The following is a 26,151-nucleotide window of genomic DNA, read 5'->3' as shown; positions in this document are numbered from 1 at the left end:
TCCACTACATCACTTTGTTGAGAGTGATAGCCACAACTGCTTTGTGAGAGTGGGGGTGCGGAGGGGGGGGGGAGTACTGGTTTAGGGGGCGTTAGAGGAAGTTATTGCTTTTTGTGCTACAAAAGCTCGCCATTTCATCTTTGTTATTTCATTTCTCTTGCTTGGATAGTTTAATTTCTTTCTCTTCATGCTTCTCTGAGGTCAAATGAAGCTCGTCGGCCTACACAGAGCTCTAGGTCCTCGGACAGCACAGAGGAACGATGTGACACCTCTGTCTCTTTTCTGTACAACATATAATGTGTTTTTCTATACGCAATTTCATGCACATGAGGAGGTCCACATGAGAATATGACAATATCTGAGCAAAGGAAATGAACATCACACCCTCTCTCTGTCTGAGTAACTGCTGCTGGCGTGCATTTCAACTATGTAACTTTTGAAAGAGGAATTAACATAATCTGAACAGACGCAAATTCATTCTGGGTGGTGCGAACTGAGACGAAGCACAGTTAAAAATGCTTCAACATGAGTGAAAAATATTGAGGCTTTATGACCCAATTCATTAACTTGCAGAAAGATGGAACAGTTTTTTCTGGTAATTTCTGATATTTGTCAAAGCCCTATAGCTGCCACACACCCACGACACACTGCACATACATGAACAGTGTGTACACTGTTCAGTACACTGTAGCAAGCAACAGCTAACGTCAGGACAGTTGAACATTTGCTGGTTGGGGTTAATAAACCCCACTTTGAACATTGTCACTTGAATAAATGGGCATCGTTAGTGGTAAGCCTCACAGGTATGGATTATCAACCCATTAAATGCTCAGTGTTGTCAGGAATGGTTTAGGCACTGACACTATGTGATTAGGTTTGGCTTAAAATAAGAACATTGGTGACACACGTAATGTTATATGTACATCAGGTAACATATAAAATATGAAATAATCAATCTTCACTGGTTTCACACAGGACATGAGCCTTAGTCCCCTGAATGAAAGTTCTGTGTTTGTATGACCTATCCACCACCCTGATCATGAGCTTTCTCAGTCTTGACACTAAGGCTACATCGCCTGACCTCCTGTGTTGCCACATAACAATAAACACAGACATCTAATGGGCCTATAATTACATTCTCAACTTATTAGTCGGTGTAAAAGGACCCTTCTTACCCATATGAGCTTGATAACCACTGCACAAACACAGACTGTGCTCCATTTAAATTCATAAAACATAGAGCTGGAAATTTGGTTACAAACACTCCTTAAACTAAATTAGTTCTTTTGAGTTACTAATGTACTGTCAATTTAGTACAGTATCACTTGAGCCTGGTTCCACTGTATGGTGTTTATTGCAACATGTACATCTGTGAATTTCAATATTCCATATTTCTGTATTCCACGCCTCCAAACTAAAAGGCAACAACACATAAAAATGTGCTGTGTGTCAAGGTTGTCTGAATGTCTGGGTTTTAATGCATTTTCATTGTGTTACTGCAAGTTGCTTTTACATAATTATGTATTTAAATAAGCAGACTCAAGAGAATCCTGAAGAAATTAAAGTGCAAGTAAAGTATGACAAGTTAGTTTCTTTCTAAACACATTATACATGTTAGAAAATACTTGTTGAAAACGTGAAAAGACTGTGAGCCGTTTTTCAACATTTCTGTGTCCAGGATTTTTTGGGTGGGCCTGAAATCATGGCTCAAGGACACACTGGAGCCATCCTTAACATAACCCAACCAATACTGTATAAAAACTGACATTAGAGTGTACAACATCAGTGTTGTCTCGTTCATCCTGTGCGTGAGCGGTGAGTTCAGTACATTCCACAAGCTCTATTAGTTCTTTCAGTCTAATAATAACATAAATAAACATCTCTTTTTAATGCCACAATCATATAAACACAAACTAAGTAGCAGTTACTAACGTCCCTTTCAGTCTTTTAGCCCGAATCTGCTACCAGTTACTACTCACTGCTGTGAGTGCGTGCTTTGTACTAACATTTGCTGCTGTTAGCTTCAGAACAAGAGTGTGTTGCTGCATGGCAGCTCTGCCCTCAGCTTGTGGGGTGTGTGTGCTTTGTGCTACTGGGTTAACTGCTACAGAGATTCTGCTTGAGGGGATACACCTCTGGTGTCTCAGAGCAGAGAATACTAAGGTTAAGTTTTGTCAAAAAAAAATAAAAAATAAAAAAAATGATACCAATACCAGTTCCCTTAAAGTGATACCAATACCAATAGATTACTTCATCTGAATTGATACCCATCTGAATGAAAGCATTCAGTTGCATAAAATGCCACCAGACAGCACAGGCATGTAGTACATACTTCCTAATGCATCTCAGCACGATGAACTCAGTCCATATGCCATGCTCAGCTTCACTACATCACAGACTGTATGGGTTGTAGCTGCTGCAGTACTGGGCCAATCACATGTCACACTAATTCAAAGAACACTTGCTGCAATGATTAGCTAATGATTGATGATTGGCTGTGAGAAAAGCCATATAAGTAGTCTTTTTTTTCTAGATCTGGGTTCCAAAATATTAAATGCAGGCACTGTTTCATTGGAGAAGTTTAAATACTATTTGGTGTTGGATTATTTAAGTCAATACCTTAAAGGTATCGAGTACCAAAACCCAGCCCTAGAGAATACTGCTAATTCTTTCAGGATTTTTAAATCTAATTTTAAATACTTCACATTTTTTTTAAATCAATCAAATTTGGCTGAGTGGTTAATAGCACATTTTTCTGTGGCGTGACAAACTCATTAAATATTTATTTTAGCTTTATCCATACTCTAAGAGTAATTTAATACACCATTATCCTGCATTAGTGTGGCCACAGTGGCTGCTGTTCAGTAGAAGTTACACAGTTTCACTTAAAGTGAGCCATTTGTCCCCAAACTACCTCAGTGCTAAACAGTAGCAGGCTGTGGTTGTAAATTTCAATGTGTGCGTTAATATGAAACGGGGTGGAAAACAGCATGCATGCTCAGCAAAACAGTTGCTGGGTGAATAAATGTTTTTAAAAAAAATAACATTGAGGATGTTTAGTTGAGTGTGAGAGGATGCTCGGGAGCAGCGCAGCATCTGCTTAGATTTCCAGGCTACAGCCGTCCTGCTGCGACTCAAAGCATTTCCCTCTGTGATCAACGAGCAGACAGATGTGCAGATTGCCATCCGAGACAAGGAGACAGACCGGGAGGAGGTAAGACACGCCCACACACACGCAGAAAAACACACATGCAGATGCACGTAGAAATACAAAGTCTTCTATTCCTGGTAATTCCTCATATATATGGTTACTGATCGAAAACTTGAAGGAAACCTACACTTCCACCTCAAAGCTATTTACTTCTTTTCTCGGCATCTACGAAAGCCTCTTACATCAAACCCTGTGATTCAGCTGCTACCTGAAGTATCTCTTACACCACAAAGAGGAGTGCCACTTTGTAATGGTAAAGAGAAAGAGTAGAGGGCTCTTCATAAATGCAATTCAATGGCTCTAAGTAGCCTGGGTCATGGTAAGAACCACTGCGAGCCCATTTCCTGCGCATGCTGCTCGCTCTCTTTCATCAGTGAAAGCCTGAGCAGGATCAGGTATCCTCTAATGGAGAGGAGAGGGGCTGTATGTCAGGGGCCTGTGACACTCTGGATACAACTGTAGGAGGTCAAGAGCACACATTACCAGAGCAGGAGCCCACAGAAACATATTGGGTCACGCTTAAAATTAGCAGTAGCATTTATTTTGTCAGTGTCACAGATGGAGACAGAAGGCTGGCTGCTGGAAAACTGTTTATCCTCTGAGACCGAAGGCTTTTTACAGACACACCAGCAGTACAAGGCTGAGGGAAATGTCTCTGCCTCTGTCTATACCTCTGTCCAACTACTTCACCAGCCAGATAATGTTTACTCCAAGGAATCTCGGCCTCTCAGATTCCTTGCGCATTAAAAAATGGATTTCCACTAAATTAACTTCAATAGTCAACAGCCCCTCTGTCACGTTGTCATTGATACTGTGTATCTACAGCCTTTCATTATGAACACTTTATCGTAATATAATTTTCTTTGCTATATCATGCCATCAATCAAAGCCCCTGATTAAAATGTGATCAAGTCCTGCAGATTCCACTTAGTCTACAGAAGTCTCATAAATCTGTGTCACACTGGGGTCACTTAATTCTGACACCTAAAAGCTCTGAGTGACTCCAGCTCTGACATTAAACAGGCTTTTCACATAATCTATGAATGGCCTGTCAAATGAGCATATTTGATGTTGGTGAGGACATCAGTCTGGGTGTTACATAAGTCAACTCCGCAGCTCATAACACGCCAGACTGACTGACCGGCTGCCGACAGTAGTTGACACACCGCGGAGGCAGACATGCGCCTTGTGGCCTCATCAATCAGAAGCCCATACACCTATTATCCCCAGGAGAGGAAAACATCAATAAATTACCCAGCCAATGAGACTAATCCATTTGGCTGATGGAGTGTCACCTCTAGCCGCCACGGAGATAGATGGAGAAGCTGCTGCCACCTGGTCCCAGTGACAAAACAGTACCTGTCCAGGAGGCAGAGAGAGGACTGGCAGAAGGGCTGGGAGCCAGTCACAAAGACATGTGCCAGCACACTGTGGCCCTGTTTACCTCGTGTTAACACACATCTTGGGAGATCTGATCACAAGTGGACAGCACTAAAAACAGGTGAAAACGACCACCAAGATGCATTGTGATCTGGTCATTTAAATCACATGATGAGGTGGTATGCAATGCATTTAATGACATATATTTTTTAGCATCAATGTGAATGCATCCTGATACGTCCCCGACAAGGATTATGTCAAGGTATGACAAGGACATGGTGGTTATTTTGGTGACAGCTTACTAGCGCTATATAAAAATAATGGATGTAGCTACCATGACGTCACCCATTGGTGTATGGACTACTGTTTGGAAGTTCAGCATTTTGGCTGTCACTATCTTGAGTTTTTGGAGCCAGAAGGGACCATATTTGGGCGAGAGGCTGGTGCTGTGGAGGAGAAGCCGAGGACATGTTCGGCAGGTGGCCTGTCACTCAAAGCAACCTGACCTTAATTATGTGTAACTTTAAGACTGAATAAAATGAAAGTGGGTGAGTTATATAACGGTATTAGCTTGAGAGACTAAAATCGTGTTCTGTACCAGGCTGTAAACATGTTTATTCCTGCTGTAAAGTTGGGCATTTTAACATGAGAGTCTATGAGGACTAACTGGCTTCTGGAGCCAGCCTCAAGTGGACATTCAAAGAACTGCAGTTTTAAGCACTTCCGTGTTGGCTTCATTTTTCAGCCCCGGAGGTTACGGCTTGGCTAACTTTCTCTACCTTTTCCATGTTACGATGAGTCGGACAAAGCTTTGTGTGACCATCCGTCATTTGGCCCTATGAAAGGAAATGTGCTGGATTCTGCTGACAGCATTATCTCCAGCTGTACTGACACAACCACTGTGAGCAGGGCCCTTTGACCTTCTGGCACAAGTGACGGATGATAGACACAGGTGTGAACAGAGATGTGTCTCGACCATCACTGAAACACATGTTAAAACCAGGTATAAACATGCTCAGTGTGTCAGGTGGAAACCTTGTATCTTCAAGTGGTAGTTTGGATGTAATTAAGGAAAACAGTAGAGCTGTACCGAATGTCTTTTTTTCTTCAGGTTTGTTTTTTTTTTTTATATTCAAAGTTTCTTTTTGGAGGTTTTCGAAATATTATGTCATATTCTATGATCACAAAAAAAGAATCCTCAACAAAATCCACAATGTCTATAAAGTGATTCATTAAATTGAATGAGTTAGTCTTTTCTTATCAAGTTTCTTTAATGAATAAATGTAATTTATGCTGCTAAACTGCTCTGATAATACAGATGTGTGCCTCCCTTTGTATGCGGCAAGCGGGAGAGCAAACTGATTCTGACCACAGTGAAAATGTTTTTGAAAAGCCAAATGCCAACAAATGCAGATTGAAGCACAATAATGAATTAGATAAAACCATGTTGTGAATTTTGGAAATAATTCCATCTTTCCTTTCTCAATAAATTTTGACTTTTGGTCTTCACAACACTAATTATTGGAAAATTGTGATTCACACAAGTTGAAAACAGTCCTGCACAGTCTATCCGCTACTGTGCAGAAATACTGGGTTCAAACAGAATGAATGGACATACAAAAAGAAAAAAAATAATAAAGCAGCATTCAAATGTTAGAATTCGAATGCTTCAATTCAAGTTTAGACTTACTGAAGAGGCTTTATAAAGACAGCTGTGGTCAAAATGCCTTATCATGTGTCTGCAGTAAAAACCTGCAAATCACTTATAAGGTTTTTAAATGAGCAGACATGTGCACAGGCTGACACACTCACAAACCTCCCAGCACGCTTCGCATTCAGTTATGATTTTATGAGCCTGTTGACAACAAAAGCAGCATCTGTTCATTGACTGTAAACAATATGTTGTTTTTCCAGACACATTTCACTCAGCTCCAACAGAGTGACCTGTCCCAGGTAACCCGAGAGCAGCTCCACCTGACGAGCTGCTCTTGCGGGACTGGTGTGTGTCTGAGTCCGGGTGCCTTGCGCTTACGGGACGGCGGCGGTGGTGGCGGGGCAGGGAGGGGGTGGACTGATTCCAGGAACAAAGCAGACAGGATGCTGGTAAGGCCCAGATAGCATCACCAGCAGACCATGAGGGCCAATGGACAGCGGGGCAGAAATGAGACATGTATTAGGTTACTCCATCTGTTAGAGAGCTCCCCGTCTCACACACAAGCACACGCATGCACACAGACATACACAATGCAATCACACAGAGCACAGCAGTAGCCAGGTGGTGACAGTGTGGGCGAACATTTGGCAAATCATAGTGGGAGGGCAAGGTGTGAGTCAGGTGTAAGGATCACACACACACACACACACACACACACACACACACACACACACACACAGGCAGAGTTTTCCTTTCATTCATTTATCTGCCTCGCAATGAGCTTCTGGAAAATGTTTCTCCATAGCTGGACAAATACGAAACAATGAAAACTAATCGACTGGTCTTATTAGCCGCAGTCTGCTCCCCATAAACAAATGAATTGAAGATTTTTTTTTAAGAACCACATTCTGAAAATACTACTTTTGTTTATTTTTAATTAATGGCTTTGTAATTAAAAAATAAAGCACAATGGACGATTTCAGTTTATCACAATTTGGGTATTTGTTTAGTAGTTTTGGCCATTATTTGCATCAGTTTTCTTCACCATCAGTGTAATTAAAAAGATTTGGGAACATAACAGCATTGCTGCAAACAACTGAGTCACAAATCAGGCAAGTTGCAAACAGGCCAACAATTTAGATTATTATTAAAATCACTTTATTTGGAGGTAAAAGGGAGAGTACATGCAATAGTGTTTCTAATAATCCCTAATTGCACAGGACAACAGTGTGTGCACAATTCTGATAAGGACTGTATTTTGCCTGATATTTCTCTTCCGCATTAGATTGGCTAAACTGGGGTTTGTTTAAAACCTTAATTATCTTCTATTTGCTCGTGTTTTTTGCCCCATTGGACTTCTTTAAGCAATGTTGTAATCTCTATAAGCAGATTCTGCATATGTATGCAGAATCTAAAGTTGACGGGACAAGATTTTGGTATCAAAAGTGTTCTGGTTTCTATAACGTTTGAACTGCAGGTCTGTGTGGAGTGGCGGAATGCACTGGCTGAAATGCAATCTCAGAACCCATCTCCTATCATCTGACGACGAGTTAGCTTTATATTGGCTTTTTCTAAATTTATCCGAATCACATGTAGATATCTGGTTATGGAGATAAGCTGAAATGACTGGTGAACAGAAGAGGAAGTCTTAGAATTCCCAAAGTACTGGCTGTTGCCACCACAGGCTTAATAGTCGTCAGACCAATAGCTGATGGGTTCTGAACATTCCTAAGAAAAATGGGAGGGAGGGAGGGATGGACGGACAGTCCTTGTCAAATACTGACTGGCATCAGTAATGCTATGCTATCACTGCTGTTCAGCCAACAGCTGACAAGTAACTTCCAGTCATATTCATGCAGGTGTACAGTGAGGCCATTATAACCTGACACTTCTCATTATGACTCCACTGATATTTACACGCTACACTGTGTGCTGCTGCAGCTCGCTCCACCACCCCAGTCTCCTTCTCTCATGTCTGTGTTTATTAAGAGGGGGATTCATTCTGTCAGCTAACTACTCGTTGCTGCTCTGGTTCTTTGAGAGCGCTGCCAAAAAGGTGAATGCTTTATGTTGTTCTCAAAGCCTAACGACCACCAAAGTTACTTTGGTTGCCCCACCATCCGCCATTTCCACTACCAAGGATAGCACCTGCAGAGAACTTACACTGATACTCTTTGGTAACTGGGGTTAGCACTATCCTCTGCCTGTTTTAGTTGGGCAATGGTAGATGCACCTCCTTTGCGCTGTTTATGAAGCCTTCATTTTCCCAGGAGGTTGTACCTGGTGGCAGACTGAATAGCACACTGAAAGCGAAGCTTAAAGAAAACCAATTTAAATGTAGATGGTGTCATTATTCTATAACCATTACACTGTGCAATCAACATTTACATCATAATAAGTTAGAGCAAAAAAAAAGTCTATTTCCACTTGAAATATATATCCTTGACTGAACTATGATAGATCCAGTTAAAAGCAATGATAATAAAGGGTGTAGTTATGTGTTACTTTAATTACAACGGGTTTTAGAGAAGAATCTTTTGGGAAAACTAAAGTTAAATGCATCACCATATTGTAAAATAAGACCAAGAACAATGAGTCACATCGAAAATGACTGCTGTTTTCTTATATCTTAATAAAAGACAGGAAGCCCTGTGCATGTACACAGGCCAATACTGCTGGCCCCTCCAGATAAAGAATATGCCAGACTGTTTCCTCTGCCTCAATATTTCGGTCTTTCACCATTGACTCCATTGATCTCTGGTGCTGCGGTCCTTGCCGAGGTCAAAGTTGAGTCGTGCTCTATCTCAGACCGGCACACAGGCGCTGTCAGAGGACACGGTGTACAGCAGAGTAGAGGACACAGCGAGGTGGGAAGGACACGAGGGCAAAAGTGAACTGGAAAAACACAGCAGTGAGCTGGAGGGGAGGAGGGGGTTAGTGAATTGTGCCAGATCGTGTGGAGAGAAACATTCAGCGAGGCAGGCTTTGAAGCTGCATTCAAAGGCAGCTGGAGTCAAGCAGTGCCAGAGCTGCGAGACACATCGCACACCTCTCGCCAAAAACTCAGCCACGGGTGAGAGAGACCTGACACCACAATCAAACGCTCACCTCACAGACAAAATACACATACAGTAGATACGTCTCTGGACTCTGAGGAATGTCAACCACTCAGAAGTGAAAGGCTATTCCAATAATGGATTCATTTCCAGCACACAGGCCGAGAAGGAGACAGGACACACACACACACACACACACACACACACACACACACACAGAGCTCTCGTTGCTCTCCAGGGTTGTGATTTGAGGACTTGGGTAAAAAGCCGGCAGCCCATCCAGAGTGGAGACAGTTTGAGCAGAGATGAGAGAGGTCACGACAAACACAGCTTGAGTACTCCACTCCAAATCAAGCATCTAGGCTCTATTAATCCAATATGCATCTCTAAGTAGATCCTGTGGTTTAGGATGAATACACTCCCACTCATTCACCCTCAGTCTATCTTTCATGCTCGAAACGCATCACGCCCATGCAACGGCTTAATTCTGCACAGCTCGCTTTCAAACAGAGACAAATGTTACAGAAGAAATATTTGCATTGCCATTTCATAAAGTGCTTAAACAGTAAGGAAAGATGTGATTCTTTTCTTTTTGAAGTCGGGCTTTTAAGACATAAAAGAGCAATGGACTGAACTGAAGTGAACTTATAACGCAAAGCAGCGAGGGGATACAGAGTGTTTTTGAAGTTCTTGAAACAGATGGGTGCACAGTGTGAGATAGAGGGAGAAACAAGGAGTGTGAGAGAAAGAGATGGAGTGAAACAGTGAGGGTGCGGGAGGGATGACTGGACGGCCACTAGCTTAATTGTGAATGTGGAGTTGCTACAAGACAAAAAACTTTCAGAGGACTAAAAAGAACGATGTTGAAACTATCATGTCAGATTTTGTCCCGTATCCGACCTGCAGCTAAAGGCTCCCATGCTACACAATGTTGTTGTCGTCACTGTGACCTCAGAGTATTAGAGGTTATTATTAAAACACAAGTGACATTACATTCATTAAGTCACCCCCAACTGATGTCCGGGAGTGAGTGTGTGTGCATGACTGAGAACAAATCCCACCTTCCTTCTTAATTAATACAAGCGGACTTTAATAAAAGATTAGAAAGGCCGGTGCCATACTGTTTTAATAATTAATTATTATATTGGCTCTTTTCCTTCATAACAATACGCAGTATTTGAGCTGTACTGGTATACTGCTACATACTTGTACTGCAAGAGTGTGTGTGTCAGTGTGTGATTGTGTTTGTAATTGACTGCCTGAACCCCTGAGGTCTGAAGGACATCAATGACAGTTTCATTACAGACTGCAGAGTGCAGTGTAAGGGCTTCAGTGTTTACTGTGTCTTTTCCTTGTGACAATGTGGGTTCAAATGTGGCTCAATCAGTGGTGTCCCCAAGTGGGGGCCACTGATAGAAGCCCCGCTGATACACTTACAGGCCCTTTGAGTACCCACTCCCCCACAACGATAATAATTGGAGGCTGCCATTACTGTCTTTAATGGTGCATTCACATCAGGATAGTCCAGGGAACTCGATTCAATTGGGCGGGGAATGCCGAAAAATTTCACACCATTCGATTTGGTTCACTTTCACACTGCACTTTTTAAAGCGGACCAAACCGCCTGGAATCACGCAGTTACAACAGCTGCTCATTTGGGGGCGGTATTGCCCGAAACAACCACTAACCAGGAAGAAAAAAAGCATGACGAAGAAGAAAACCCGGCTCATTGATTGGCCACGACCGACAAAGGAAATCCATCCCCTTCAGCCAGCTTGGTCACCACAAAGACAATGGAGCAACACTAAATTTAACCATATATCAATAAGCGCCTGCACCTCCTCACTACTCCACATCTGCCCACGATGCATTTTCCAACTTTTTCTTTTTTACCTCTGCTTCTCCCGGTTCGCGCTGTTGGCTTTGTTTTTTTCTACCCAAAATGCACTGCGCTCTACGTCACTTCCTCTCTTTGGTTCACCTTCTCTCTTTGCTGGATAGTCTGTTTAAATTTCCCACTGTAAGCTAACTGCACCACAGTTAACTCGCAAGTGAACCGAGACCCCCAGTTTTCAAGCAGACCAGGGTTCGCTCGTTTGGTCCTCACCAGAGTTCAAATGAACATTCACACCACTACAACTGAACCGAACTATCCGTGGAAGTTGACCAGGGTTTGTTTTAACCATACCAAATAGTGCCAGTGTGAATGCGTTCTAAGAGGCTGTGGTGTGCTAATTTTTTAAGATAGCATAAAGCTAGTAATACAGCCTAAGGCATCCATTGGTACCAATCATGTTGGCATAACTTGTCAGAGAGGGAGCTAAATAACGCCCCGAAGTTAGGCTAAACTCTGGGGAGGGAACAACTGGCAATGCCATTTTCAAAGAATGCTTACCTCAAGATATCTCAATGAAAATGGATTCGGTGGGTACACAGGAGTCTCCCCTAAACTTCAGTAAGCTTGTTCGCAATCGATGTTTTGTTCGCAATCAATACACTCCTTCATATTATAACTGTATATTTTTACTTTTTAATGAAAAGGACAACCAGCCTATCTTTACATGTACAGAGACATATCACATTAAAACAGGACTGTTTTGGAACTAAAATGTTAACTGTACCAATATTAGTCTATGCACATCAGATAATTAGTAACATTTACTGTATATACACAGTGTATGATTCCTCAACTCTACATAATGACATAGGTTTCATTGGGCCTATACACTGCAACAGTATAATCGAGTTGCTGAAATTCAGTTACAGCTTTTGGTTTTGGTGTGCCAACCCAAGCTTTTCAGTGGCCCCATCTGGCAACCACTATGAAAAATAAAACACAGAATAAGCTAGTGTGTGAAGGACCAGAGTTTAGTAACTTAGAAAAAGGGCTTCCAAATTAACAAACTATTTCATTCTCAGCAAGGACATCTCAACTTCAGTCTTAGCTTTATAAAAGGAAGGTTGGCCTCAGGGAGAAATAACATGCCAACACACTTTGATGTGGAACTTGAAAATGTGGAGCTTTTTACCGGCAGCAGTTGAAAAGACGTGGTGGAGGAAGAAAAGCTCTAGCTGAGCTTGTTGTGGCTGGCAGAAAGTAACCTTAACAGGCCGTAAAATACAAAAAGGGAAGAAAATTTTGGACCCTGCCGTTCAGCAACAGGCGGCTCACAGGTTATCAGTGAGGGAGGTATCAGGACTGATATGGGCGGTCAGGAGGGTGTGAGGTCAGGCAGGCAGGTAGGAAAAAGATCAACGGGAAATAGCCACAGGATACTGAAAAGAGGGAGCAGGAATCGATTTATGCTGATTTAACAACACTGTTTGACAGATTGACTGAGAAACACTCAGTAAAACTGGGAAAGTTATCAGAGTAAAGACACCGAGCAGAAAGCTTTGGAGTTGGTGAAAGGAAAGGAGGCAGCTGTCTCAGAAACAAAAGAAATCCTGGGAAACGGCAACATTTCGAAGAGCGAGTGCAAAGCGAGAAGACAGCTCGCGAAGCCAGACTTCAGAAGATGACAGAGAATGAATCAGTGTTCTGCTGTTTTAAGTGTAAACTGGAAGAATCCCTGATCGCACTGACGACCACAAAGGGTGCCAGGAAGAAACAAAGAGGAAGAATGAGCTAAGACAGCGTTTTGTGGGGCTCATTTAAAATTCATAAAAGCATTCTTCCCTTATTCCTCTTCATGGGGAGTCATAAAGTGAACATACAATCTGGATAGAGTTAACAATATTCATCCTCTTAGCAACACACTTTTTGGCAGTATACCTGCATATGAGACATATAAGCCTCTCATGTTGTAGCTGACAACAGATCAGCCTGTCACTGCCTTCTTTCATAATCATATACAGTCTCATATTCTTTGTACTTTTGCTTTGTACCTGCTGTAATCTTGTATCTGTTAACCCTTTGTATCAAGACATTTTCTACATTTTGAAACGGCGATGCAACACTAGAGTTTAGTGTGAAATGTAGAAAGAGGCTACTGTGACAGTTTTCTAAGAAATGACACATTGAGAGAACATTGCAGGGTATTAGATGTGCTATCACATGAAAAGCCAAAACTGCAAGTGAATGTGATAAACAACTAAATTCAACACAACTTGAGTGAGTGGTGTTTCTCAGGGGTCCTGCTGTTCTCACAGCATCAGAGGAACAAAGGGCACCAGCACTCACACAGATAAATATCAGGTATAGGCAAAGTTCAGAGGTGATAATGTGCTAATTACTCTTTAAGAAGCTTCAAATCAGGCACAAAAGGTTGAGATACTGTTCCACTTTCCCTGCTGGAAATTTGTCAGTGACCAAACAGAAAATTAAAATGGAGCTGGTTATCTGAAGAGGACCAAAATCTGAGCATAACATGCAACAAGTGTTCTTCAGCCCTGTTCAACATCCCACACAGGTAAATCAGAGGAGTCAATTTTAGCTGCTGCAGCAAACTGTAAAAGCACAAGAGCTGGGTAGATGGAAACCACCTGCCAACAGATTTGCTATAACCGACTTTGGCTTTTTTATTTTACTAGTGCAAGGTGCCAGGCGTGGATGAGATTCACCCTGAGATGCTAAAGGCTTTTCACATTGTTCGGATGTCTTGACTGACATACCTTTTCAGTGCTGCATGGAGGTCAAGTGCATTGCCTCTAGAGTGGCAGACTGAGGTGGTGGTTCCCATTCTCAAAAAGGGGGACTGGAGGGTGTGCTCCAACTATTGGGATATCACACTACTCAGCCTCCCTGGGAAAGGTTATTCCAGAGTGCTGGAAATAAGGCTCCGACCAATTGTTGAACCTCAGATTTAGGAGGAGCAATGTGGATTCCATCCTGGTCATGGAACAGTGGACCAGCGCTTTACCCTTGTAGGGTTGCTGGAGGGGTTGTGGGAGTTTGCCCATCCACTCCACATGTGTTTTGTGGAGTGGAGAAAGCTTATGACTGCGTCGCTCAGGTAGTCTTGTGAGGGGCACTGCAGGATATGGGATACCTGGGTCGCTGCTACGAGCCATCTGGTCTCTGAAAGTGGTCACCGAAGTAAGAGCTGTGTCCGCATACTCGACATAAAGTCAAACCCGTTCTCCGTGGGTGTTGGCCTCCACCAGGGTTGTCCCTTGTCTCCGATTCTGTTTGTGATATCCATAGATACAGCCAGGGAGAAGATTCTGTTGGCTTCATCACACCGTGACCTCCAGCATGCACTGGGGCAGTTTGCAGCTGAGTGTGAAGCGGTCGGGATGAGAGAGACTGCACAAAGCAAAGGAGCTCAAGTTTCTCAGCGTCTTGCTCACAAGTGAGGGTAGAATGGAGCGTGAGATGAATTAGCACTGCACCTGACTGTCATGGTGAAGAGGGAGCTGAGCTAGAGGGCAAAGCTTTTGATTTTACCTGTCCATCTCTATCCCAACCCTCACCTATGGTCATGAGCTCTGGGTAGTGACTGAAAGAATGAGACTGCGGAATATGAGCGGCTGAAATTAGCTTCTGCCGTAGGGTGGCTGGGCTCAGCCTTAGAGATAGGGTGAGGAATTCAGACATCCAGAGGAAACTCACAGTAGAGCCGCTGCTCCTTCATGTCGAAAGGGGCCAGTTGAGGTTCAGGCATCTAATCAGGATGCTTTCTGGACAGCTCACGTTAGAGGTGTTCTGGGGGGTGCTGTGGCCGTGCTGCGGCCGTGCTGCCTGCTCTCTCCAGTTTTACGCCAGGCTCAGCTCCTTTCAAAGACTCCTTGCGAAGCACGGACCTAATTGTATTGCGGAGTTTTGCACAGCGGCGACCGGATCTTTGCTCTCAAACCACAAAAAAATGTGATGGCACAACAGTCTCCTTCACTACATTATTCTATGCTTTCTTTTGATTTTCACATTGGCTAGTCATCCTGTTTAATTTGTCTTCTGATTAAATTGGAACCGCTGAAACAAGTTGTAGGAAGCCTCTGCAAGTAATAGGTTGCTGTCAGAAAACTGCAATAAAATGGTTAATCAGCAGTGCCGTGCACTGTAGAGCCGATGCACTGCTGGTTCTGCCGGCCTGAATAGAATATAATGTCTATAGCCTTACTGTTGTGTACAGCCTTTATAGACTGAGCTGAGTAGTGATGCGCGGGTCAACCTGTAACCCGTGGGACCCGCAAATGGACCTGCAGGTCGGGCAGCAGTGATCGTCTGTTAAATCCATCTGTAAATGATATTTTGACATTATTGGCTATTACTGTGATGGCATCCGAAGGTACTGATGCGTTGAGCAGGTGACAGTCCGCGGCTGTTTTCAAAACACACTTGTGTCACGCACTCCTAAAGAAACTTGTTGAAACTTTAAACAATAATTTATTGTACAAAACAGGGGAAACTAACGTTGACAAAAACGGTTCCATAATTCATATTAAATTCAAAAGATAACGAAAAAACAGCTACAAGTGAGAGGGAATAGTGATAAAGTGGTAAAACTTGGCATTAATCCACAGCCTCAGATGGATGTCCTCAAGCCTGCCGTGCACAAGCTCCGTTGGTAGGCGATACTATATTTTCACATTTTTAACAATGCAATTTAAAAGTTTTGATTTTTATTGATAACCTACATTTATCAACAACAAAAAGACTACATTTAGCACCCAAAAAATATGTAAAAAAAAAAAAAAAAAAGTAAATTAAAAAAAAAAAAAAAAAACGAATATCGAATACCAAATTTTCATAAAATATACCTACCCGTAGAAACGAATATTTGAATATCTGAATATTTGGGTACAGCCATAATAGTGCAATTTCAGAGTATACGCGTCATTTGGGTGCAAAAGCTCACACGAACATTTTACGGCTTCAGTCAAGTCAAAGCCAGGCTATTTCTGGGGACAAAAGTGTTCATTCTGAAAGCTCCATTGCTGATATCTGAGTTCGCTACATTGTTACATCTCCAGTCTGTCTTTCTTCATCTGTTCTTGACTGTACTGTAGTGAGCTTTGGAGAGTGAGTTGTATCCAGCATGCCGTCCAGTGATGTATCTGGGTCTCCCCTTCATATAGTACACAGTGGGCCTCATGCAGCAACATTTTCTTAAAATTCTCATATTTTCTCTTAATTTTTTATGTTACGAGAAAAATAAGAGAAGTCAGCTCTTCTCACTTCATCATGAGTCAACTATTAGCATAGGTAACGCCCACTAAAAACTATTTAGGGGCAGGTGTTGTGCCGTGTGCAAAGACTCTGGCACATACCCAAGAAGAGGTGCCACCAAAAAAGGCTGTAGTGAAAATGACATGTGTTAAATAAACTTACAGTAAATGTAATTTTTCAGAATTTCAGTTCTGGTGTTGCAGGAAAATCAAAAGCCCAGCAACGGCAAACATTTGCTGTGTCAGCAGCAGTAATGGAGGAAGTCTTCAGATTCTTTACTTAAGTAAAAGCACTAATACCATACTGTAAAAATACTTTGCCACTAGTAAAAGCCTGGCATTGAAAACATTACTTTAGTAAAACTATGTAAGTACAATCACGAAAATGTATTCAAGTATCAAAAGTACTCACGCAGGGAAATTTAAATCCATTTAATAAAAGAAAAATAATTAAACTGATTAAAAGGAACAGCAGTAAGCCCTCATATTTGAGAAGCTGGAACCATGAAATATTTCTGAATGAAAAATGACTATCAAAATAGCTGCCAATTTTTTTTATGATTAATCGAGTAATCATTTCAGCTGCACTTGCACATCTTTATATAGTTTGTGTACAGTAAAGTAAAAAGTACAATAATTCCATGTGAAGTGCAGGTAAGAGTGCTCCCAACCACTCGTAAATTTTTTTCTTACCTACGAGAGGAGAAAAAATAAGAAAACATAAATGATCCAAGACATTAAGGAGATACTAATGAAATAAGAACATATTGTGGATATGAACAAAAATAAGTGAAAATCTGTTCATATATTGTTTCTTGCACAAGGTCCAGTGTGTACTTCTGGCAGTAGTAAATTTCTCAAGAGCTCACACTCGACACTGCACTTCCTTGGGTTCACAACAATACAACACCAACCACCAAGTCGATTTGTTGAGAAAATCAAATAAGATACACACATTCAACCTTCCAGATAGACAGGCAGAGACTCCTTTCATTTTAGTTAGATGTTAGAGAATATTAGTGCCTGACCTTACAAGAGCCTCGCTGTCTTGTTTATTGTGTATATCTGTGAGTTTCTTATACAACAGGGGAGAAGATGTTTAGAACCTTACCAACCTTCGACATACTGATTTAACAGATTTTCAGTCAAGTCTAAGACACCATACACTTCTCTTGAAGCAACTATACTGGCATGTGAAATGACGCTGCGGTCTAAAACTAGCTCATTGAAAATTCAGATATGTAGGTGGCTAGATACTGAACCCCACTGGGATGCAGCTGTGTGTCTGCTGCATTTGCAAGTCTGCAACTGTTTGCTAAACCGAGCATTTCAGGGCGAGAGTGTTGTTGTTTTCGCAGTCTCTCTGTTCCCTCATGCTCAAAGATCACTTCACGCAGTTTTAATGGAGCTGTGCAAAGCGAATGTCACCTCAAAGACGCATGGCTCAATTTCAACTTCAGCTCCCAGCAGGTGTGCATCTTTCAATTGCAAATCAGTCATCAGTGTTGTAGGAAGAAGGTGAAGGCTCATGCTTGTCTCAATGACATGCTCTAACTGCAGTTATACTGTTTATGTAGCCTCAACAGAATCATAAAGACAAACAACTGTTTTAGAGCTTTACAAACTTGATATGAGACTGTGGTCCCAAACATGGGATTAATTAATCTGAGTCATTTGACACTAACATCAACATCACTGACCAGCAGCTGGATCAGGAGTCCCAGACACCAAAGTGGATACTATTTGTCGTTATCACCACAAAATTGGCTCCATTTGCTGATGGCATGTTGTTGGGGTATTTATTTTCCATGACTGTTTTACTACACCGCAGTAAAATATTGATATGGCACCATCCCCAGCAAACGAGTTTAACAACGCCCCTGGAGTCTCCTCTTACAAACACACCAGATGTCCTGAGATTTGGGGGATTATGTCAGTATATGAAACAAAAGAGAGAAACAATTAATCTCCCAACCAGAGAGAAAGAGAAGGACTTCTGATCTCAAACAGAAAGAAATCCCTTCCTGCCCACAAAGCCCTTTTTATCTGCAAGCAAATATTTTCTTAAGCGCAATGGCACAGTGGTTGACAAATTATAATGAGCCAGTAAATTAAAATTGATGAAGGAAGTCAAAGCATCTTTGGATTTTTAAAACACACAAGTATGATTGGCACCAAATTCAATCAGCGAAACAACAGAGCAGAGATTCCCATGCTGTATTTTGACATCTGAAAAATGCATTTGGCTTCGTACCACTGTGCAGCACAAACATCCTTTAGAGCAACAAACATCAAAATCGGGTTAAAGCCTTTTAACAGGACATTCAAATGTGTTTCACTGCTGTAATTTACCGCAACATTGCATCTCCTGAAAATCGTCATTACGGTGCGTGGCATAATCTCCCTTTTAAATTCAGCAAGGTGATGAAGGAGTTTGTGTGGAAAGACATCAGGGGAAAAATGTACAACTACGGGCAGCAGAGAGGATGAGGATTAGAAAGCAAAAGTAAACCTCACACAACAAAGCCAGCAGTAGTGAGACGTAAACTGGAACTGCAGCCTAAAACATAGTGGTGTATTTAACTCATGGAGCTCCATTTGTCATAAGAAGATAGAAATAAATTTGCATTAAGTATAGAAATTTAAGGAAATGCTGCTACTAATAAAAACATAAATACACTTTTTTTCTTTGATGGAATAGTTAGTCATTTTGGTAAACAGTTATTGTGCATTTACTATTCTCGTGAAAACTAGCAAGCCATGCTAATAGTCACAATTCAAGCTTGTTTGTGTTTTCTGTTTACTGTGCCGTTTACTCCCCATTGGCATTTTGTCCTGGGATAGCACACTGTTCAATTCAATTAAGATTTATTGAAGAGGGAAAGAAAGCTTTCAGAGCTTGCTAGCTGGCTAACCGTCAATTAGCATGCTTGTTGGTTTGGCTGCTAACGAGAAAATAAAGACGTAATTGTGTCATTTACTGTCTCACAATGTCACAACCTGCCTCTGTTCCCCTCTTCAGCCTCATTCCCACTCCTTCAGAACCATTTCATTGCCATTTTTCATCTGTCCAACACATATCCTCAGCCTTTGACTCCTCTCCCATCACCTGGCTGCGACAGCCATCCACACACCTCTTTACACTCCCCTTATCTGCCCTTCCTGGCCTTCCAAGCCCATTTCCTCACCTGCTTCACTCAATCACCTACACTCCCTCCGATTAGATCCAGCTCTACACATACTGGCCCAGATTGTTCCTTGTTAGTTTGTCATCATTGCAATGCCGTTTCCTGTTACCTGTCTGTCGGACCTATATCACCAATCTCTAGGTCATCCACCAGACCTGCTCTGCCCGTCGGCCCTGCCTCCTGCCGCTCTCAAGGCTCACTCAGTTAATTGGCCCTGCCGTCTGGTTGTCATCCTGAGAGGCTCGACCTGTTTGCCCTGCCCCAAGGCTGTCTGCCTCTGTCATGCCCTCAGGTCATCCGGTACGGTTGGGGGAATGTGGACGTGGACGATTCAGCATTGATTCACAAATGTCAATAATCGATTATCTAAATGTTTATGACTGATGTGATGTTGACAGAACGAAAAAGGTATAACTAAACCTTGAGGGCACCTGGACATTATGGATGCACTTGTAATTCATCCTCACAACAGACAGCGGTTGCCAGCTTGGTTTAGTTTAATGTCTTAATAATTACATTTGAAAGGTGAATGTGAAGTACTTTCTACCTGGAGACTAACATTAACAGAGTGGAGCAACAATCAGCACATAATTAAATGAGACCAACTGACCAGCACACACTTCAGCATTAAATAAATTAAAAAAACTCTGTGGTGAAGAAAATTACTCTCTGCTCAGTCTTAGGGATGCAACGATTACCGATATTACGGTAAATTTCGGTTAATTTTTACACGGTAAGAATTACCGTTTATGTTTAAATTAATTGCATTATCGCGGTGGATTATCAGGATATGTAATAACAGCCTCATTCAAGTCTCGCGATGCAGGCGCGCCCCCCCCCCCAACAAAATAAACGCACAGAGTCTGAGGTCTGCGCGTAGGAGCTAATACTAGCTGAGCAGCTAATAGCCGTATTAGAAGCTATGTTGCTAAATGTCTCAAAACGAAACGGAGCTGTAAACACTGAGTGGAGCCGACAGAATATAAAGTGACGTAACGTAACGCTAATTGAGATCAACTATGATTGAATCACTGTGATTATGGTTATTGTATGGCGAACTAGAATTGATATAGACGGCCAGTTATGCTTTCTCGACGTAAGCTCAAGGAAACAACATAAAATGCTGCCATGTTAACCTTCGACCGAGAGCCTTAATGGGGGCTCTCGGTTTTATAAGGTTAACTAAATTCACTGGTCATAGTCTTGACCTAACACACACACACGAGAACATGCACTCCTTTTCTCATACAGGCACTGTCTCCTCTCACTCACATGCACACTTCTAATGTGTGAATTATTCTGTGTAATGATGACCATTGCCCTTGTCCTGCACATTTGTGATATCTATTCTATATATTGTATGTTTTTTTTGTTCTACTCTTTTATTGTTTTGTTTAATATATATTTTTCCTCTCGTTCTATATAAATTGTTTACATATTTTGCTGACTGTTAAGATGCACCAGACAAATAAGCTTTGTTCCTGTAATTTGTTTACATATTTTGTCATTTGAAATAAAATTTTCTGTTGCTGTGCCAATCCCTTGCCCCTTTAATGTGAAAGTTTCATTTTAATATAAGATTTTGGCTGTTAACATTGTGGTATGATGAGGAAGTTACAAGATTTAGTGAAGTTATTTCAATATATCTATTTTTTGGACATTTTACAGCACTTGAAAAAATATTGCGATATTATCGTTTACCATGATAATTCGGTCACTATAATCGAGATATCAAATTTTCCATATCGTTACATCCCTATTCAGTCTGTTTCACCTCAAATACGTCTTCACCCGGCCTGCTCAGCGTCTTGGCTTTCACCAGAGCTAATGTGAAGCGGAGAGGCTGCTCTCCACTGCTGGAGACATTAACAACACAGCGGAGCACTCCACCTCTCCACCATTTTGTTATTCTCATACAGGCAAGAGACTGTACAGTGCTTTCACATTAATCAATTCATTAATTAATACTGTTAACTTTTTAAAAGACAAAGACCATTTATTATTCAACAGTGCGTGAATTGCATAATAATTCTAGTGAAATATTACAGTATGCAAATACTGGACAGTGGCACTCCCTGGTTTAAAAGCTCGGGCATGGAAGCATTTTAGCCATGAGGTTGAAGAGAAAAGGGACCTGGGCAAGAGCCACAATGTGCTTAATCAAATTCATCTGTTTATTTAATTGTCGATCACTACACATACAGTATGTTATGTTTTATTAAGTAGTCACACAAATAAATAGAAATCTTTTTTTTTTTTACATCTATAATCATTTGGCAATCAAATCGTTGCCCTCTGAACTGTAATCGAATCAAATCGTGAGGCGCCTGGAGATTCCCACCCCTACCATCCCCCTGAGGTTTTCTGCTGCACCTCAGTCCAGCCCCAGGCCAGGGGTGGCTGCGGCTCAGAGGCAGAGCGGTAGATCGGAGTTCAATGCCAGGCTTCTCCAGTCCGCATGTCAAAGTATCCTTGGGCAAGATACTGAACCCCAAATTGCTCCTGATGGCTGTTCCATCGGTGTGTGAGTGCGTGTGAATGGTTACTGAGTAGCAGGTGGCACCTTATATGGTAGCCTCAGCCACCAGTGTGTGAATGTGTGTGTGAACTGGTGAATGTGATGTAGCTATATAAGTGCAGTCCATTTACCCCCAGGCCATGCACATAAGGTCTTCAGCTCTGTTCTTCAGTATCCAGACCACCCATCCCCTTCATTCAAACAACACGTTTGACCTGTCAAATATACCTCGACTGAGCCTTTGTGCTCACTAGCTAACATGTAGCAACTCATTTATTCTTCTACACATATCCAGAGATGGAAAAACCACAATGTGTGGTTTTACGGGGACTGCAGCCAGGTGCTGTCTTGTCATCACCATGACTTAACACACAGACATAACAATGGTATCAATGTTGTCATCTAACTCTTAGTAAGAAAGTAGGTGTAGTTCCCAAAACATTGAACTGTACCTTAAAAAAGCAGGTAAAACAGTAGTAAAGAAGAAATATCACAATTTCAGTCATTTTACTGCTCAAATAATAAATTAAATAAAAATAAATTTGAGCTATGTTTGCCACACCAGAACGTTTGCCTTCAGGAGCCTGAGAGAGTCTTGATGAGGGGTTACATCATCAATGCTGCTCTGCTACTCTTGCTGCTGTGTTGACATGAAGCATTATGTAAATAAGCATCCACTGCTTCCTTCCATAACTGTGTGACTTTGCACCAAGCAGCACTTGATTTGTCCTTGTTCGTTTGTCTTTGTAATACGGGTCGTGCAATAGGAGAATCCTGCCATAATGATCTTCTCCATCTTCTCAAAACAAACTTCCTGGCCTGCCAGTGCGTCACCTCTACCTCTTCTTCTTCCCCTGTCGGATCACTACCACACAGTTGAATCTCTTGTTTGCTCATACAGTTGAGTTTCTGAGCAGAGTTTCCTTCACTGGGTTTATCGGTAAACAAGCACCTAATTAAATGATGCTGCAAAGTGTATGGCACTTCTCAACCTGCGCTACTATAAATAGGTGAGAGTTAAGAAAGGGTATTGTACATGATGGAGGGGGGGAAAAAACCCTCTCGGTGCCTCTTTGTTGTTTGTGTGAGAGTGCAGATGAAAGACAAACGCCTACGCTGCCTGAATGACTGAGACACACCTCACCCCCTCTCCTCGCCTCCTTCTCCTCTCCCCCATCCTCCTTCTCTTCTTCACTGCCTTCTTTCTCGCATCTCTCTCATCCCACAAGCTGAACAGGACCCTCTTGTATGCCCCCACCCTTACACGCACACACACTTGTTAAGGTTGATGCCAGTTTTGTACGGTGTATGCCTCAGTCACCAGAACATAAACGAGACACACAGGGTCACAAACAGCCCGACAAGTCGTTGGTTTGACCAAAGGCCAACACACACACACACGCACGCTGCACAGTTTGTCTTTCTCTCCTCTATCTGTCTTTACTTTTCCTTTTTGTCTCCATTAATTAGGGCTGATCTCACCTTCAGTGCTGCCCTCCCCCTTCTTCCCACTTTCCTCCCTCCCACCCCAGCCTTCATCCATCTACTGTGAAAAAGACATCTCCAGCAGAATAAAAAATGAATATGCCGACTATTTTTTTTTTCTTGCAGGGAAACAATGGTGAAAGTCCCAGCGCTGCGCTACGTTAGGCTATTTATCTCCGGGTAAAGATACGTCTCATCCCCTACTTTCCCTCTCCCCTTCCTAATCCTACGCTCCCACAGCCCAGGTGCTCCTCTTTAGCCACCTCCCTCCCTCCTCATCCTCCTTCTCCACTTCCTCCCCCTCCTCTGAGAATCACCTCAGCAATCCATACATTACAAATCTGGACCTCTGGAACCAGTGAAACGGCAACACTTTTAATTTTTAATCAGGGCCTCGGTCAGAGGGGACCTGGCTTTTTCCGCTCCCCTTCTCCTGTCACCTTTCTCTCACCTTCACTTTCAGCCTCTCCCTCTCCCTCTCCCTGTCTCTCCTTTTTTACTCTACCTCGCCCACGCACCCCATCCCCTCGTGTCTCCCTTCCCAAAGTCACAGTGATGAATGGGTGAGCGCTGCCATCTCCGTGCCCACCAGCGAGAAGCAGAGGCTGGCTAACGCGGCTCAGACGCTCTCGGGGATCACAGGCAGGGAGGAGAGTAATTAATCCAGTAGGATGGGAGGCAGGGTTGCAGGACATACTGTGAGCTTCAGGACACTGTGTGTGTATGTGTGTGTTTACGAGCGTGCGTGCGTGTGTGTGCGTGTGTGTGTGTGTGTGTGTGTGTGTATTGGAGTACATTATTGGAAAGAGAGGATAGAAACTCCAGACTTTTTTTTATCTGTGTAGAACTGCGGGTGATGTGTTTCAGAGCACAAGGTTAGGCCAGTGTGTGCACCTGAGAGTTTTGTGTGTGTGTGTGTGTGCGCATGTGTGTGTATGTGAGTGGGTAGATGAGCTCCTTAAATAAACACCACTTGGGTACAGACAGGAGCAGCCAGAGGCAACACATACAAGACTGTCCTTGAACTCCAGGGTCAAACACACTAAAACAGCCACACACACACACACATAACATCCACAATAAATTCCGACATCAGCGAGGATGGAGAACGAGGCTTGGGAGAGCCTTTATAAAAAGTGTAAAGGGGATGTGAGCCATTATTTCAGCTCCTTTGTTTGAGTAAACTCATTGTTGGTGCCGTTACTCAGAACAATCAGTAAACTCTAATTGTCTGCGGACGGCAGCGGGGAGGACTCAGCTTCCAAATTAAATTACATTCACCTTGATAAGAGAGTCTCCCAGACAGCTACGAGGTAAATGAAAGATGTGTAGGGGCTGGATGTATAAACAGGTGTGTTCTCCATCAAAGCTTTATGTTAATTGGGCCAATCCATTACCCACTTTGACGTGCTTAATGTTTCGGGGGATGACCGATTAGTGCAGCGTGGAGCGCCGTACACAAGCGCCTGACTGGTTTCTTCTGGTCGTCTAACCAGGGGCTACAGCTCCATGCATCATTAGTTCTGACCTAGCCAGCATACCAATCACATGTCCCTATAGCCTAATAGGATAACTGAGGGGAAATGGAGGAAATGGCTTCGACGCTGTAGAGCTGCTCTGAGTGTGGTCTCTCGGGTTTTTGTGTGCATGTATTAATGGACGAGGCCGGAGCAATTATGGCACAAATGAAGCCGGAAAGGAAATATGTCAACCTTCCAGGATTGAATGGAACATAGCTGAGAAATACTGGATTTTGCAGCAAACACGAAAAACACGTGAAGGATGTGTGAGGGCACGTAGACGGGGAGGGGTCACTGACAGCGCAGGCCTTGCGCAGAGTGGAAACTATGTTTGGATGCTTTTATCTGTTTATGGTACACAGCAACAAGCAGATCAGAGGGTGAAAGGTGCTATACTTGTTTAAAGTTAAGAAATTAAAAAGCAAGACGAGGAGTCTACAGCCGTGCTGGCAGCTCTGCGAGGCTGCGCGTATACACAGTGGTGCTCTCAGTTAAATGGGGCATTCTGCCAAATTGGTGCCATTTGCATGCTGTAACTTATGTTAAACTATTCAAAAGGTGTAATAGTCAATCTCAAGCCTTTTTTATCTATTTTTTCAACAGGTTTCTCAATGGAAGATGGTTTATAAAAGTAACAGGACTGAAATCAACAGGACTGAGTTTTTAGCCTAACCACATGACATCAACACTAAAAGTATGAGAACACCTTGCACCTTCAAGTGGTTTACCAAAACTATTTTATCTCTTTGTTTAATCTTTCATCTTTGAAAAGAAAAACATATTAACATTTTAAGGGATAATTTCGGTAACGGCGCGGGCCAACTGATGTTAGAATCGCCGAAGGATTGACTAGCCACAGCTTCCCTGCCACGTCACTGATTATGACACGCTGAGCTACACGTTATTGCTCCGTACTTTATGTTTTCTGAAGGATAATAATCATATTTCATGGTGAAGTGTAGTGTTGTGGAGTGGAGACAAGCTAAAATCATATTTCTTTTCAGTGTTCTAAGTATTTTTGATTGAGGT

At 42.4% G+C, this 26,151-nt stretch overlaps 1 protein-coding gene across 3 annotated transcripts in view; it reads right to left on the bottom strand.

Annotated features, from left to right (window-relative positions):
• Positions 1 to 26,151, bottom strand: part of gpc3 (glypican 3) — a 149,107-nt gene that overhangs the window by 60,241 nt on the left and 62,715 nt on the right. The window lies entirely within an intron of this gene.

This window comes from Epinephelus fuscoguttatus, linkage group LG9, assembly GCF_011397635.1.
Source record: "Epinephelus fuscoguttatus linkage group LG9, E.fuscoguttatus.final_Chr_v1".
Taxonomy (NCBI): Eukaryota; Metazoa; Chordata; class Actinopteri; order Perciformes; family Serranidae; genus Epinephelus; species Epinephelus fuscoguttatus.
Note: the sequence above shows the minus strand (reverse complement) of the source record. Positions and strands in the feature narration are given on the sequence as shown.